Genomic DNA, 15,210 nt, shown 5'->3' on the forward strand with positions numbered 1-15,210 from the left:
CGAGGGTAGCGAGATGTATCAAAAGTATTTGGTGGCTTGGAACCATCTCCAAGTCAAGGCCCAAAGTTTATTGTAATTGTAATGGCAATTAAAGCAGATTAAGTTCCAAAAGGATTTTATCCAAGAACCAGGAGCAAGAAGATACATTTATAGGAATAGAGAGAGAGATCTGGTGCTTCTTATCACTGCTGTGCTGATTTTATTATGCACCTCGATACTGAATTTTGTTACTTGTCTGGTATGCATCTCAATATTGAATTTTATGGTTTAGAAGTGGAAACTGAAGAGTAGTCTGGAATGCACCTCACCATTTGTCTCAGAAACCTTGTCATCTCTGACCAACAGATCGTTATCTGGCAGCCAGCATGGCATGGATGTACAGCACTGCCAAGGCCTAGTGGCCTCAGGGCTTCTGCCACATTTCTCCTGGAAGCTGTATTCTGTCACAACCTCAAGCAATTCTGGTCCTCAGGGCCCCTGATCCTGGTGATCACAAAGGATACAGTTCCTCCAGATGCTTGTACCTTCTTGCCCCACAGTACTCTTCCCTAGGACTGGGACCCCGCTGTGTGTAGGAGCCAGTGGGTGCCAAACAGCTTCCAGTGTTTCATCCAGAGCTGCTACTGGGGTCACTTCAATCTCCTTTTGACAAATGGCCAGCTCCCCTTACTGTCTCGGGCTTCTGAGCTCCAGAAGGATCTGTAGCTTCTGCTGTCACCACTTTGTCCCATGAATGGCATTTCATCCACATGGGCTGCAGGGCACCCTCAGCGCCCGGGTTCGAGACGTCTTCTTCCAGCCTCGGACGGGGTCTTGGGCTAGACGTGTATCCCACCTTGATCTTTTCTTGTGTCTCCACTTAAGAATTGGATATGAGCCGTGAATTTAAAGGGGAGTTGGGAGAGAGCTTGGCTTTGTGCTTCCTGTACTGTGCCAGGAGCTTCTTCAATCGCCCTGCTGATGCTTTGAGCCTTCAGGAGATACAGGAATGAATGAAAGGGCAATGCACGACGTCCCTTGAGCGGGAGCATTTCCCTGGCTGTCCCCGCCACCTTCCATGTTCTGGCCCTTCATCACCCCTTCTTGGCTTCCTTGGCATCCTTCACACCCCAGAGAAGATTCCTCTTGTACGTAAGTCTTCCCTGACCCCCTAATTCTAGCCCCTTCCCCTGCTTATTCCTTCCTGGACATAGAAAGTGGTGTGCAGCTCATTTCCCCCACAACTGAGCTCCTTTGGCACAGAGACGGCCTTTTGCCTTTCTTTCTGTTTCCAGCATTGACTTCGCTCAGTGCCTGACACTTGCTCCCAGAATTGTATTGACTGACTATTCTGGACCCGGTTTTCCCGAATAGGTTTAGGGGGAAATGGATGAAGTCACGTGGCAGAGGAGACTGGGCCAGAAAGGCGGGTGTGGCACCCTGTGTCCAGGCTCTGGAAGGTTTCCCTGGCCTAGAATTCAGTGCAGAGGACACAAGCATGAATAGGGGGCGGGTGCGCATGCGTGCCTTGGTGGCCCTCTGTGCCTTCCCGCTCTCTGATCTCAGGCCTGGACAAAAGAGCCGATGCCGCCCTTCCCCCAGACCCCCTGCCCTGTCCCCCTCCTCCCGCTCCCCCCCCCCTCCCGTTCTGCTTCTGCTCTGGGGGCTCTCAGGAATCCAAGTCCCGTCCAAGGCCTGGGCTTCGCAGCTGCTGCCGAGCTTTTGTGCTCTTCCTTTCAGGGGAGCCCGGGCCCCCTCCTTGACCTCCGCCTCCTGTTCTCCCCAAACCAGTTTCGGTAAAAAAGCCGCCCCCCTCTCCCCAAGCCGCGCTCAGCGGCCGTCCCGCTCCCAGCCCCGCAGCCCGACCCGGGACCTAGGACCCTGGTCAGCGCCGGGCCCTCCGGGTGGGAGAGGCACTGCGGCCGCCCCCTAGCGGGGCTGGGTGAGGAGGGCCAGAGTATCACATGGGGGGGGGCTCCCAAGTGCTCCGGGCTAATGTCCCAGCGCCCCCTCCCCTATCCTGAACCCCGCTCTCTCCCCCTCCCCCCGATCTGGGAGGAGCCTAGCCCCCCGCAGGTGACGTCACAGGGCCGCCCCTTCCCACCCTGTATTTAATGCCAGTCTCCTTTGTCTGGAGGTGAGGATGTGCCGGGGCCGGGGCGGCGGGGGGTCTGTGCGCCCCTCACTCAGGCCCTGCCTCTCCGCCTCACAGCGACCCCTCCGTCCCCCGCCTTACCCTCGTCCTCCGGACGGACCGAGCCGAGGGTCCTGAGCGCCTAAGCCGCAGTGAGTGAGGGGGGCCCCTCCCTGCTCCCGCCGCAGCCCCTCCCTTTGTCCTCTCCCATCCCAGCCCTTCCCTGAAGCCCCCTTCCCCCCCCCCCCCCCCCCCCCCGGCTTTCCTTCCTGCCCGGTAGGTGTGGGGGAGGGCGGCTACAAGGCCCGGGAGCATCCACACCTTTTTCTCAGGGGGGGAGGGGGGGGCGTGAATGTGGCTGAGATCCTGGGCGTGGCCGCGTCTGTGGCCGTGAGGGGAGGTGGGGGGGGGGGGCGGGAGCGTGAGCCCGTGGCTCAGTCTGGGAGGCTGCGGGTCCGGGGGGGCGGGGAGGGGCGGCGGAGGCCGAGGAGCCTTTGGGGCCCTCTCCTCCCAGTTCCTGAAAACCTGCGGCCCCTCCACCCCCGCAAGCCGCGCTCAGCGGCCGTCCGGCTCCCAGCCCCGCAGCCCGGCCCGGGGACCCAGGACCCTGGTCAGCGCCGGGCCCTCCGGGGGGGAGAGGCACTGCGGCCGCCCCCTAGCGGGGCTGGGTGAGGAGGGCCCAGAGTAACCACATGGGGGGGGCTCCCAAGTGCTCCGGGCTAATGTCCCAGCGCCCCCTCCCCTATCCTGAACCCCACTCTCTCCCCCCTCCCCCCGATCTGGGAGGAGCCTAGCCCCCCGCTGGTGACGTCAGAGGGCGGCCTCTTCCCACCCTCTGTTCAGTGCCAGTCTCCTTTGTCTGGAGGTGAGGATGTGCCGGGGCCGGGGCGGCGGGGGGTCTGTGCGCCCCTCACTCAGGCCCTGCCTCTCCGCCTCACAGCGACCCCTCCGTCCCCCGTCTTACCCTCGTCCTCCGGACGCACCGAGCCGAGGGTCCTGAGCGCCTAAGCCGCAGTGAGTGAGGGGGCCCCCTCCCTGCTCCCGCCGCAGCCCCTCCCTTTGTCCTCGTCCCATCCCAGCCCTTCCCCGAAGCCCCCTCCTCCCCGCCCGGCTTTCCTTCCTGCCCGGTAGGTGTGGGGGAGGGCGGCTACAAGGCCCGGGAGCATCCGCACCTTTGTCTGGGGGGGGGGGGAGGTCGTGAATGTGGCTGAGATCCTGGGCGTGGCCGCCTCTGTGGCCGTGAGGGGAGGTGGGGGGGGTGGGAAGCTGGGGTGCGGCGGAGGCCGGCCGGGAGCCACCTCTGGGGACCCTCCCTCTCCCCGGTCTCCGATGGGCGCTTCCACCTCTTGTCCCTGCAGGCCCAGGCCTGGCCGGAGGCTCGGAACTCGGACAACCCGGGGGATCGGGGCTTTCCACTCCATCCTTTTGTCCTGTCTGACCTCGGGGATCAAAGGGCACGGAAAGGTTTGCGGCCGCAGGCAGAGCTTAACGTGCTAAAATCCAAGCTAAAATACGGAGTCCTCAGAAAAAGAGGGAGGGGTGATCTTATTCCTCAGGATCTCTCCCTTTATAGAATAATTCACCTTTAACATCTTTTCTCTTAAAGGTTTTTTTCTTCATTTCCCATAAAGATATTATACAGCATTCATTTTGATAAGAATTTAAGTGAAGATCTCTTCCCCTCCCCCTTCCCCCTATTGTCTCTTTTGTATGGTGGGCTTTTTTTTTTTTTTTTTTTTTTTTTTTGTCTTGTTTTGTTGTGTTTTGTTTTGTTGTGTTTTGTTTTGATTAAATGGCAGTTTTTGTGTTCTGGTTACAACTAGCTTATGATGAAAAGGATGTTTCCATGTATCTGAACAAAGAAGGAGATGGGTTCCTTAGTCTTTGAATTTTAGTGATTTACAGGCTGAAAAAAAGAGAATTGTTTTAATTCCGGCTTCTGTCCTGATGAAGGATTTGGGCTATTTTGTCATAAGGCTTTTGAGAGCTTGGATGTTTTTCCTCTGAAATTTTTCTATACTTATCTTTTCTTCTAGAGAAGAATGATTCTTTACCCTGGAAATGGGAATCAGTTTGTTCTATATCTTGCGTATATGCCACACAGAGATTTTTGCTACAAAGGTCTTTTTCCTCAGGTAAGTGTTTTGCTGCAGATTTTAACTGCCTTAGGAATTAATCTTCTTTTGTTTACTGAGATTTTCTCTGTTCCTTGTTCTGGCATAATCTCTTTCCCCATCCATAGGTACAAAAAGGAACTTCCTCTTTGCTCCTCTAATTGGCTATAAATTCCCTTTTTACATCTAATTCATATATCCATTTGTCATTTAATGTGATAGTTGGTGTGAGGTGTCCATGAGCTATCAAATTTCTGGCAAATTTATCTTTCCTTATCTCATTATTAAAAATGAAATAGCATGTCCTTCCCTGTCCCACTGCCTGCTCTCTTTGGATTTCTTATACACTAAGCTTTTTATTTGATTTGCTTATGTACGTTTCACACGTGATCTTTTGCATTGATCGATGTTTCAATTTCAAGAAGTTCATATTATTTTCTGTGTGCCTATGCAGTCAGAGAGGGTCATCTTCCTGAGTTCCAATCTGGCCTCAGCTACTTGCTAACTGTGGTACCCTCACCAAGTCATTTTACCCTGTTCACCTCAGTTCCTCATTTGTCAAATGAGCTACAAAAGGAAACGGCAAACCCTTCCAACGCCTTTGCCAAGAAAGCCCCAAATAGGGTCGGAAAAAGCTGACAGGACCAAACAACAACAGATGGTTTCCAAAATCTCTGATTTTTAGTATAGTTTGAGATCTGTTCCTGATAATTACTAATCCCAAACCCTGTCTTTCCCACTTCCCTCAATTCATTGTGTCTATTGAGGTTTTCTGTTTCTTAAATCACTAGGGTATCCCATGGATTCTGCCCTCTCCCTGAGAATGCCATGCCATGTAACAAATCTCATTTTGTTTTTGTTTTAGGGAGGAAAAGAAAAGTGAGCCCAGCTGTTTGATGCATTTGGGAAAAGGAATGCAGAAGTGTAACACCTGTGGACCTCTCACCTCCTGGAAGAGGACAGGTGATGGTGTCTTCTCTTGTATCCTTTTCAGTCTTTAACCTTTTCTTACAGGTCCTTTCCAGTGTTTGCTTTATCGTCCTTTCCATTTAAATTGATTTTGTTTATAGGTGTATGTATGTGTATGTGTGTGTGTGTGTGTGTACATATATATGTGTGTGTGTGTGTTTGTATACATATATATATGTATATAATGTTTTCTTGGCTTTGCCTACTTCACGTTCCATCATTTCACAGAGATCTTTCTCTCCTTCTCTGTACTCAACACATTCTCCATTTCTTATAATAATATTACACAGTTTGTTTCCATGCCTTGTCTGGCCATTACCTACTTGAGAGCATCTACCTTGTTTCCAGTACATTTGCTGTCACAAAAAGTGCCATTATACATTTTTTGCAGTATTTGGGGATTGTTTTCTTCTTGGTGCCTTCTCATCATGTAATGTATTATTTATTTTAAAGGCTTTGGATATTTTTGTTACTTTCTTTGCATGATTCCAAAATTACATTCCAATGAAGCTCATTGCTTTTGGCCAGAAGAAACAATTGTGATTTACACTCAGTCTGCACCATCAAAACCCACCCAATGACCAAGTAGTGCTTAGTAGTACTGTTGGAAACTCAGTGACAGCCAGAGTGATTTGGATTCAAGACTTTCTCAAGTAGCTCCTTATGAATTCCAATGGGCTTTATCAAAGCCTGGTTTTTCTAAGCTCTCTTTCACGAAACCATAAATGAACTAGATGGAAGAGAAGAGTTCAATATCCCAGTTTGTTTTTCAAATATAAGATACATAAGTGGGCAAGGGACCAAATATCTAGTCTGCAGACTCAGAGACATGCTGCGAGGTTGATGGGACCAAATTTCTATTCCTTTGGACAAACATCTTGGTACATGATGTAAGGGCTGAACTATACCTGTTACCTGCCATACTGTTTTTTAGGTTTCCCCAGAGGGTTTTGTAAATCGTAAATTATTTTCCACAAAGCAGGGTTGTCGGTATTTCTCTAACAGTAGAATATTGTGGTCATTTAATACTGTGTCTTCTAGACGTAAACCATTCCACTAAAACACTACTCTGTTTTTTTTCCTTTTTATATACTTATTCATTTATTAAAACAAATTAAATATAGAAAAAAAACAAAATAGAAAAACATTGTCATTTGCACAAAAGAATGTGAGAGGATTCAAAATATGAAATAATAGATTTCCAGTTGAAGAAATCATACACAATAGTACACATTTTATTGAGAATTGCCCGTGTATTCCTTGTTTCCTTTTAGGTTTGCTTTTGTTTGCTGCTGTACACTTTTTTTACATGATTCTTTTTTTCCCTTCCCCTCCCCCAGGTTCCCCCAAGGCTACAATTAAGTGCTGAAATATTTGTACATAAATACACATACATATACACGGATACATACACACATTTATATAAGGATACAAACACATATACTTAGACATGGGTAATCGTGCTCATATATACATACACATTTATATGCATTTATGTAAGATTGTTATATGATTGTTTGTTCTCTGTTTCTCTGAAAGTGGATACCATCACCCTTCAAGAGTTCAAATCTTTTTTATCTTTTTTCCTAAGTCTACCAAATGGTCATTTGCTACATCATGGCAAGATTTTGTTTTATTATTTCTTGGTCTCTCATAACTTCCCCAACTTCCTCTCGCCAAATCCTGACTTTCAAAGAGTCACTTTCTTCTTCAAAACTCTGGATCTCTTTTATGAGTTGGTTTATTTTCTTTCCATAAACCTCTGGATGTGGTTGGATTCTTGTTATTTTTTTTTTAGTTTTTCCTTATTCTCTCTGACTTGATTTTTAAAATCTTCTCTGAGTTCACTAGAAATTCTTTTTGAACACTAGCCATTTGCCATTGCTTTTTGGGGTAAGGGAAGCTTTTCCCCTTCAGTATCCCCCTCTAATGATAAATCCCAGTCTTTCCTCTTTCTGTAGTTGCATTATTTCTCCTTTGCTTGTTCTTTTTTGAAATAAGAAAGTAAGAGTGTCATCACCTAGATCGGAGAGGGGGAGACGGTGCCTCTGTCCCTGGATCTTCTTTCAGTTTTCTTCTCTGACTTGGACCTCAAAAACCAAGAACTCCAGCCTCCTATAAGACAGCCAGCAGCTACCCTGTGCCTCTGCTTGTGTCCTCCCTGGGTGTATGCTGATTCCTTCTCTCCTATCAGCACAGCTGGGCCTGGCATTCCTTATCAGCAGATATTCCAGGACTTCCTTATCAGTCTTTCTGGCATCAGATCCCCAAGTGCTGTCCCAGGAAGTAAAAGTCCCTGTGACTGGGGCTGAAGCCACCTGCAAACCAGCAAGCCCCAGGGCTCCCTGTTTCTTCTAGGGGAGCTGGCCTGGAGATGTTTTAACTGGTTACTCCTCCATAGTGGGGTCTTTCTTCTGGACTTCTCTGGTTGTCCTAGGATACCCCGATTCTGCCCCAACTTTTATGTGTTCATCACTTGTCTATATTAGCTCAGAAGTTCAATTTTCTTTTGTTTGTGAATGTTCTGAACTATTGTTGCATCTTCCCAAAATCTTCCCCAGGAGTTGTTTTCTTCACTGGATTTTTGCTCTTCCTTTTCCATCTAGAAATTTCTATTTTTTAAGGTTGTTTGCTTCATTGACGTTTGGTACATGTCTGTCCGATTTTTGGTGCTTCTTTTTAAAAAATGTTAATTTTCTTGTGAATATCTCTCATTTCTCCTGCCCATTTTCCTTCTACTCCTGTTACATATTTTAAAAATGCTTTTGGAGTCCTTTCAGGAGGACTGAGAGCAATCCATACACACACCAATTTGAGGCTTCACACGTAGATGTTCTGGCATCATTATGATCGTCTGATGTTGTGTTTTGATCTTCCCTGACAGCACAGTAGCTCCCTACACTCAGGGAATTATTTTGGTGCAGGTTTCCAGACCGTGTTGTCACTTTGAAAGTTGAGCCCTGCTCTTGGGGTATACTGGGCACTGTCCCAAGTTTCTTAAATCCAGAGTAAGGGGCTTGGCCCCTGGCTTGTTGCTTCTAAGGCTGGAGGGCTGGTAGCTTCCCTGCTATACTTGCACTTCTAGACTTCTAAAGTGTACCCACTAACCAGCTGATTCGGGAATCTCCGCTTGGAACACGAGACATTTCGGAGGGACCTTCCCCAACTACCCCATCGCATAAAAACCCAACATCAAAGATGAAACACCACAGATGCTCAACATTTGTCGAGTGATTGAATTTTATACCTGTGAATGGAGGTAAAATCTGGTTGAAATGAACATTAAAGGTAAGCCAGGAGTGTGTGTGTGTGTGTGTGTGTGTGTGTGTGTGTTTCTGTGTTTCTTTGTGTGTGTCTGTGTGTGAGAGAGAGAGAGACAGAGAGACCGAGAGAGACAGAGAGACAGAGAGAGAGATTTGACTTGTTGGAGTCAGGGAAGGTGAGTTTAAAGCCTCATAGGTTATAAGGACCCTGAAAAGATACCTTACAGCTTCATAAGCCAACCTGCTGCTCTGTGTCCACTGGTGAGAATCAGAAACAACTGAGTTCAAATCCCGCCTCCCATACCTACAATTTGTGTGACTCTTATCAAGTCTTTAAGACTCTCCCCCGTGTTAGTGCCAGATTGGGCTCATTAATCTCAATGCTGAGAGGGTTTTCCTGGGTCTCTTCTGTCTATATTTGAGAGGAAACCATCTTGGAAGGACACAGAGCAGCCAAGGAATGGCACAAATTGTAGTCCACCCCCATGGGAAGGCGCTGGACTCCCCAGAAAGAAGCAGCCCTCACCAGCATGGAATGTATAGCTCAGTTTCTCAGGATTACTGGGGCAAATTGTGTTGTAGAAGAAAACCTGCACTCGAGACCACCCCAGACTGTTAAAGGGGAGACGGACAGATCCCCACATATGCGTCGGGCCAAGTAAGCTATTTGCTGGGAGGGGGACACAAAAGGTTAAAAGCCAGAATGACTGGGGATCAAGAGCAAGTGTGACTCGGGGTTCCTTGGAACTGTTCTTCCTCTTTCCATTAAAGGTAGTTTGCATTCTCTGTGGAATTACAGGGCCTGCTCACATTCCCTTGCAGCCACCACACACTAAGACTAGGGACGGTCCTGTCTCAGACAGAACAACTGGCGTTTTTCCTCAGGGCAGGTGGTGAATTCAGAAAGGACTGAGACCCTGCAGAACTTCAGAGCCCTGGCAATGAGCTCTTTCTTTCTCCTTCCCCGGCTGCATGGCATCCTCCTCAACCATGGCTTCCCAGCAGTTTTCTGGGGCTTCCAGAGGGGGGTTCAGGGGTTAGAGCACTGGGCGGGGAGTCAGGAAGACCTCTGTTCACAGGCAGCCTCAGGCCCTTGGTGAGCATGTGGCCTTGGGCAAGGACAAGGCAGAGCGTCCAAGGCAAGCATTCTTTGCTCTGTCTGCCCCTTCAGTAAGAGTGACTCCCCAGGTGAAGGCGTCCCTGCTCTTAGAGTAGTCTGAGGCGCTAAGAGGTCAGACGGGGTGACCGTGGTCATGCCGCTGACGTGGGTCTAAAGCAAGATTTGAGCCTTCCTGACTTTGAACCTGGCCCTCTATCCTTAGCAATTAAGACACCGTTCAAGCCCCAACCATGACATGAAGCCTTTCTTGATTGAAAAGCTGCTGTAAGCCTTGCTCCCAGACTGCCTTGCATTTTGCATTTGTGTTTCTTCTCATGTACATTTACACATTTTCTGTCTTAGCAGAACCCAAGCTTGTCTTGTTAGGGACTGTGTCTGTAACAGTGTTTGCATCTCCAGAGCCTACGACCATGCTGTCCATGGGCTTGTGGCTCGTCACTTAGCCCGTCTGGCTTTGTATGTGCCGGCCACATTGGAGGAGTCAATCCACAGCTGAGTGAATGAATACATTAATGAGGTGGAGGTTTCAGCTAAGGTACTTATTAGTGATTACAGTGATTCATCATTTCATAGGCCCAGTTTATCCTTTCATTTATCATAGCTAAACCATGTATTCTGTTACGGTTTAATTTACTATGTGCTATGAGGTATTGGTCTTCTATCAAAATTCTGCCAAACTGCTTTGCACTGAGGCATCGATTTTTTATACCAACTCTACACAGTTCCCTCTTTCTGTAAGTGGACTGTTGGGCAAACCTTTAGTGGAGCAATTTTAGAGTAAAGTGAATTTACCCCCGGACTCGGCTTCAAGGGAGAAAGGGAGACAGGAAGGGAGTCGTGCGTCTGGGAAGGGAGGGGGCCGGGAGATGACTCAAGGACACACGGACCCGGGTACTGAGGAGCAAGAGAAGGACGGGAGCAGGCAGGAGGAGCCAGCCACCGCCCCACAAAGGAGAGGACAAGCAACATGTGGACTGAGGAAAGACACATGGCACCTGAGCATGGATGGACAGGAGGCACACAAGCAGGTGCCAGACGTGAGGCTGAGTGGGCAGAGCCAGCCAAAGGCTCCCCTTGTAGTGCTGGAGGTCTCAAGCCAAGCCCGGATGCTGAAGCTGCAGAGCTGGAAGGAATGAGGCTGCAGGAAAAGCCCTTTTTGTTCTTCCTCCCCCCTTTTTCATTAATACCTTTAGATTCTTCCCCTCATGTAAAAATATGCAATGCGGTTTCCTGTTTCTTACACCACAGTATGCCATGTTTCCCTCCCTCTCCTTCTGCTTCCTGAGAGTCATGCCATGTGACGAGTGGTCTTTTGTGTTTTAGGAATGAAAAAAATCAACACAACTGTATAGTCCAGAGAGGAAAAGACTTGTGGTAGGAGATAATCTCTTGAGAATACTGCCATTCCTGGTGGATCACTCTCATTTGAAGCAGCACTTGCAGTCTCTACACGTGGAGGGAAACGATACCTGTAATACCTGATAATATTTATAAAAATACTTCTCTTTCGGAAGCTTCTTCCACCTTTGAACTACTGCTGATCTCTGAAGATTCTGAGGAAAAGACACTGTGGATTTAATGTCAGAATACTCTGTAGATGAAATGCTGATGGGTGAAGATAAATACTATTAGAATCGTTCAATTACAACCTTCTTGGAGATACGCACCTACTCTACTCTCAGAACTCAGAGGAAAAGACAATGGAGGTAGAAGACACTCTCTCTGGCAACATTCTGGTGTAAGAGAGAGACTGGGAAGGACTTCTGGACAAAGAAACCAACCTTTGAGAGAAACAAAGGTGGGCTCTATGGTCCGTCCAGCACGGTCTGAGACCTCACCTTGTTTCCCTTGATAAAGGTCGGTTCCTTTGCCCAGAGGCTTTCCAGTTTCTGTCTTACACCGCTTACTTCGGGATTGCTCTCTATGGAAACACATCTAGACGGACATCACTCAGCGGACAACATCTTTGTGGCAGAAGACACTCGTTCTGGGAACACTCCACTCACTACGGGCTTCCTCTCTGGGGAAGCACAGCAAGAGAAAAATTGGACATTGAATGCAATAGAGGCCGCTGAAGCATTCCTGATGAAAAGACAAGAGCTGAGGAGAAAATGTGAGTCTCACATTGAAGACTCAAAAGCAACATTCAAAGGTAAATATGATAGAGACCCCTCAAGTGACTCGTTACTGATACCCTGTGTCCTCTTCTAGAAGGGAAGATGATAACCATGTCTCCTATGAGTTTTATCTTTACTAGGCAGGTAGAAGCATTCAAACTAGAAAGAGGTTTTGGAAGTGAACGGTCTGGATGGGGATGATGCAAAATAGATAGGTGAGAAATAAGGATGCCCTGGCAGATGGTAGAAGGGAGAGAAATAATGGAGGAAATGATCTCATAAAATAAGCATTCAGGGAAGAGGTTTTGCCTTGGAGTGGAAAATGATGATGAGGGGAGTGACTAATCCTTGACCCTCCCTCCCATCTAAATTGGTTCAAAGTCGGTAAATATCTATATCTGTATTTATATGTACTTCTTCCATGGGTCAAAAAAATCTATTTTACCCTAAAGGTAAGTAGACAAATGGGAGAGGAGAAGGAAAAAGTGGTGATAAGCCTTGGACAATTAAAAGAATGCAGTGGTCATGTGTAAAATAGAAACTGGGGGGGGAATGGCATGAAAAGAGAGAAAGAAGAAAAAACAGAATCAAATACAACATGACTGTGTTAATGGGATGAACTCACTGCTAAATGCAAGTAAAACGAATTAGAAATCAGACTTCCACACCATGTTTATTTTATTTTATTTTATTTTTGTATTTTGAAAAGATACATATGAAAAGAAAGAGAGGACCAGATTTAAAATAGAGGGCTGAAGCAGAAACTGTTATATCTCATATGAAGGATAAAAAATAAGGGAAGCAATCATGATGACAGAAAAAATATAGAGTAAAATTAGGGCTCACTGAAAGGGATTAGCGTGCAGCCTAATTCTTGTTTAGGAGAATCACAGTTAATGGAGTCACAAAAGAAATATGTGCACAAGGGCATAGGATTCAAATTTTAAAAGAAAAAGTTATATGCAATACAGGAAGAAATAGATAATAAAATTATAATGGCAGGGGACCTCAACTTCTGTGTGACCTAGACTAATACAACCATAAAATAAAGAAGTCGGGGAGAATAATAAAATTTAGATGACTTAGAAATCGTACATATAAAAGACATCTAGAGAAAACTCAAGAGGAACTGAATGGACAACAGACAGATGTTGCTTTATTTCAATTCATACTAAGCAAATTGGATTTTATGCAAGGAATTCTCCCAAACCACCTCTGTACCATACTGGGATCTCATCCTGCTCCTCTCCTTCAGTTCGGTACTCTGTGGCCCCCCCCAAACCTTTAAAAACCCTCTGTAGCAGAAGGCAGAAGAATAGATCTGCAGAGAGACGGCCACCACCACTGATGGATCCGGGCTTGCCTTAAGACCTCCAGTACTGATGCAGGACAACTTGCTTTCAATGCATCTGCCTAGCTGAGAGTCTGGCCCCTGCATTTGGATGTTTTGTCCATCATTGGAGCACCATGTCTGTCCCATGCCACAGGTTTCCATGTCCGTGCCTCGTGGCATGTTCTTCCTTTCAGTTCCAGCCAGGCTGTCCTGGGGCTGGCCCCTGCAAGAAAGGGTTCCTCCTGCTCTTGATTCTGTATATCCAGACTTTATGTGTCATTGGCCCATGTGGTGGCTCCACAGAAGCACAGTCTCCTTCCTGCCTCCCTTCTGGCTTTTTACACATCCGTGGGTAAATTCACATTATGTAAAATATCTGCAGAATGGTTCGCTGAAAAAAGTTGAGGACTATGTTGCTTTCCCCCACCCCCCAACTTCTCACTTCTCTTAGTTTTAGCTGCATTGATTTTGTTTGTGGAAAAGCTTTTTAATTTTATATAAGCTAGATTGTCCACTTTGCCTCTTTTGAACCTGTCTGTCGTTTGCTTGGTCATGATTTCTTTCCCATCTCCTTCTGTGCTTCTCTGTTTATGATGTTAGCCCATACATCCAAGGAATATACCCATTTTCAGCTTCACTCTTGTGTTTCCTGTGAAACCTTTTTCCAACCTCAGATTCTGTTAGACTACTTGTCAATTTTCCCAGTGGCTTTTATTGAATTGTGAATTTTCCCACAGCTGGGATTATTAGCTTTTTCAAACTAATGGATGATGTGCTCTTTTGTTCCTGTATGTTGTGTACCCAAAATGTTCCTATGGTCAGTCTTTCTGTTTCTTACTCAATAATACATTTTTAATCATACTGGCTTGCTAGTGTAGTTTTATGATCTGATACTGCTAGGCCCTTTCCTTCCCAATTTTCCCATTCATTTCCTTGATAATTTTAATTTTTGTTCTTCCAGATGAATTCTGTTATCCTTTTTTAATTTTCTCAAGATATTCTCTGGTATTTTGATTCATATTGCATTGTGTTAGTAAATTAATATAGGCAGCATTATCATTTTTGGCTTGGCAATGAGTAATTCATATTTCTCCCCTTATCTGGAGATGCTTTTAATTGTGAAAAGAGTGACCTGTGTTCACCGAGTTGCTTTCTATGTTTTGGCAGGTTGACTTCTAATTATTTCATACTATATGTAATTTCAATGGAATTTATCTTTCTGGTGGATTTTATTGATAATTTATATGATACGATAACTTGCTTGGGTTTTTTTTACACTCTCCTGTCTTGCTGATGTTAGGCAAAACTTCATTTAAGTTTTAATTGATTCTGTAGGATTCTCTAAGTAAACAATCATATCATTTGTAAAAACATTTTTTAATTTGTTATTTGCCGCTTTGCTGTTTATACTTTCCATGTCTTTTCTTTGAGTTACTGCTATAGCAAGCACTTCTGGTACAGTATTGAATTATAGTAATGACCGGGAATATCTGTTATGTCTCCAAAGGAAAAACTTTGGATTCTTGTCAAAAATTATTTTATATCAAGATCAGTAAATTACCATTAAAAAAGGTCAGTTAAGATCTCATTGGCGTATGATAAATTGGAAGGTCACGGAGCTTATTTTATAACAGAAAAAAGGAACGCTTCATGATGCAGATCCATCAGTTTTACAGAGGTCTAGGGAGAGTTACAATAGTCAGCTACTGGGCATGTCAGGAGTGCAATGAGGAGATTTTAGGGTAGGAGAACTGTTCAAGTCAATACTTCATTGTCTTAGAACTTATTTTTTCATTCTGTGAATTTTTTTGAAACGTTTTCTTCAGTGTTTCTTTAAGGATTTCTGCTATGGATCTGTTTAGCTCACTGAAAAAGGAGTAACTTACTAAAAGGTGGTTATTTTATTTTATTTCTTTGAAGATATATTTAGGCTCATTCTACCTTATCTACTATTAAATCTTATTAAAAGATTCATTCAGTAAATCTAATTGGAAATTAAGACTTAAGTGATATTTATGCTAGCTTAGGTCTTCAAAAGGAAGGAAACTTCAAATTTAATACTAAATTAAATTCATGTTATCAACATTAACTGATTTAGAGATTATCCTTTTCATATCCTCTTTTTGTTTTTACTGCAAACTCTTCTGTCTTGTCTGTATTAGGAATAACACTAGTTCTTTA

General features: G+C 45.7%; 2 long non-coding RNA genes across 12 annotated transcripts in view; one reads left to right on the forward strand and one right to left on the reverse strand.

The window, feature by feature from the left end:
* The window catches only part of LOC141548956 (uncharacterized), a 1,120,676-nt gene that overhangs the window by 508,498 nt on the left and 596,968 nt on the right, over positions 1–15,210 (reverse strand). The gene's annotated exons all lie outside the window — the stretch shown is intronic.
* The window catches only part of LOC141548957 (uncharacterized), a 1,406,018-nt gene that overhangs the window by 183,608 nt on the left and 1,207,200 nt on the right, over positions 1–15,210 (forward strand). For all 9 annotated transcript variants that reach the window (XR_012484173.1, XR_012484174.1, XR_012484180.1 and 6 more), the window contains one exon: positions 10,903–11,731. This is a non-coding gene — a long non-coding RNA (uncharacterized LOC141548957). The remainder of the gene's footprint in view (positions 1–10,902; positions 11,732–15,210) is intronic.

This window comes from Sminthopsis crassicaudata, chromosome X, assembly GCF_048593235.1.
Source record: "Sminthopsis crassicaudata isolate SCR6 chromosome X, ASM4859323v1, whole genome shotgun sequence".
NCBI classification, from domain to species: Eukaryota; Metazoa; Chordata; class Mammalia; order Dasyuromorphia; family Dasyuridae; genus Sminthopsis; species Sminthopsis crassicaudata.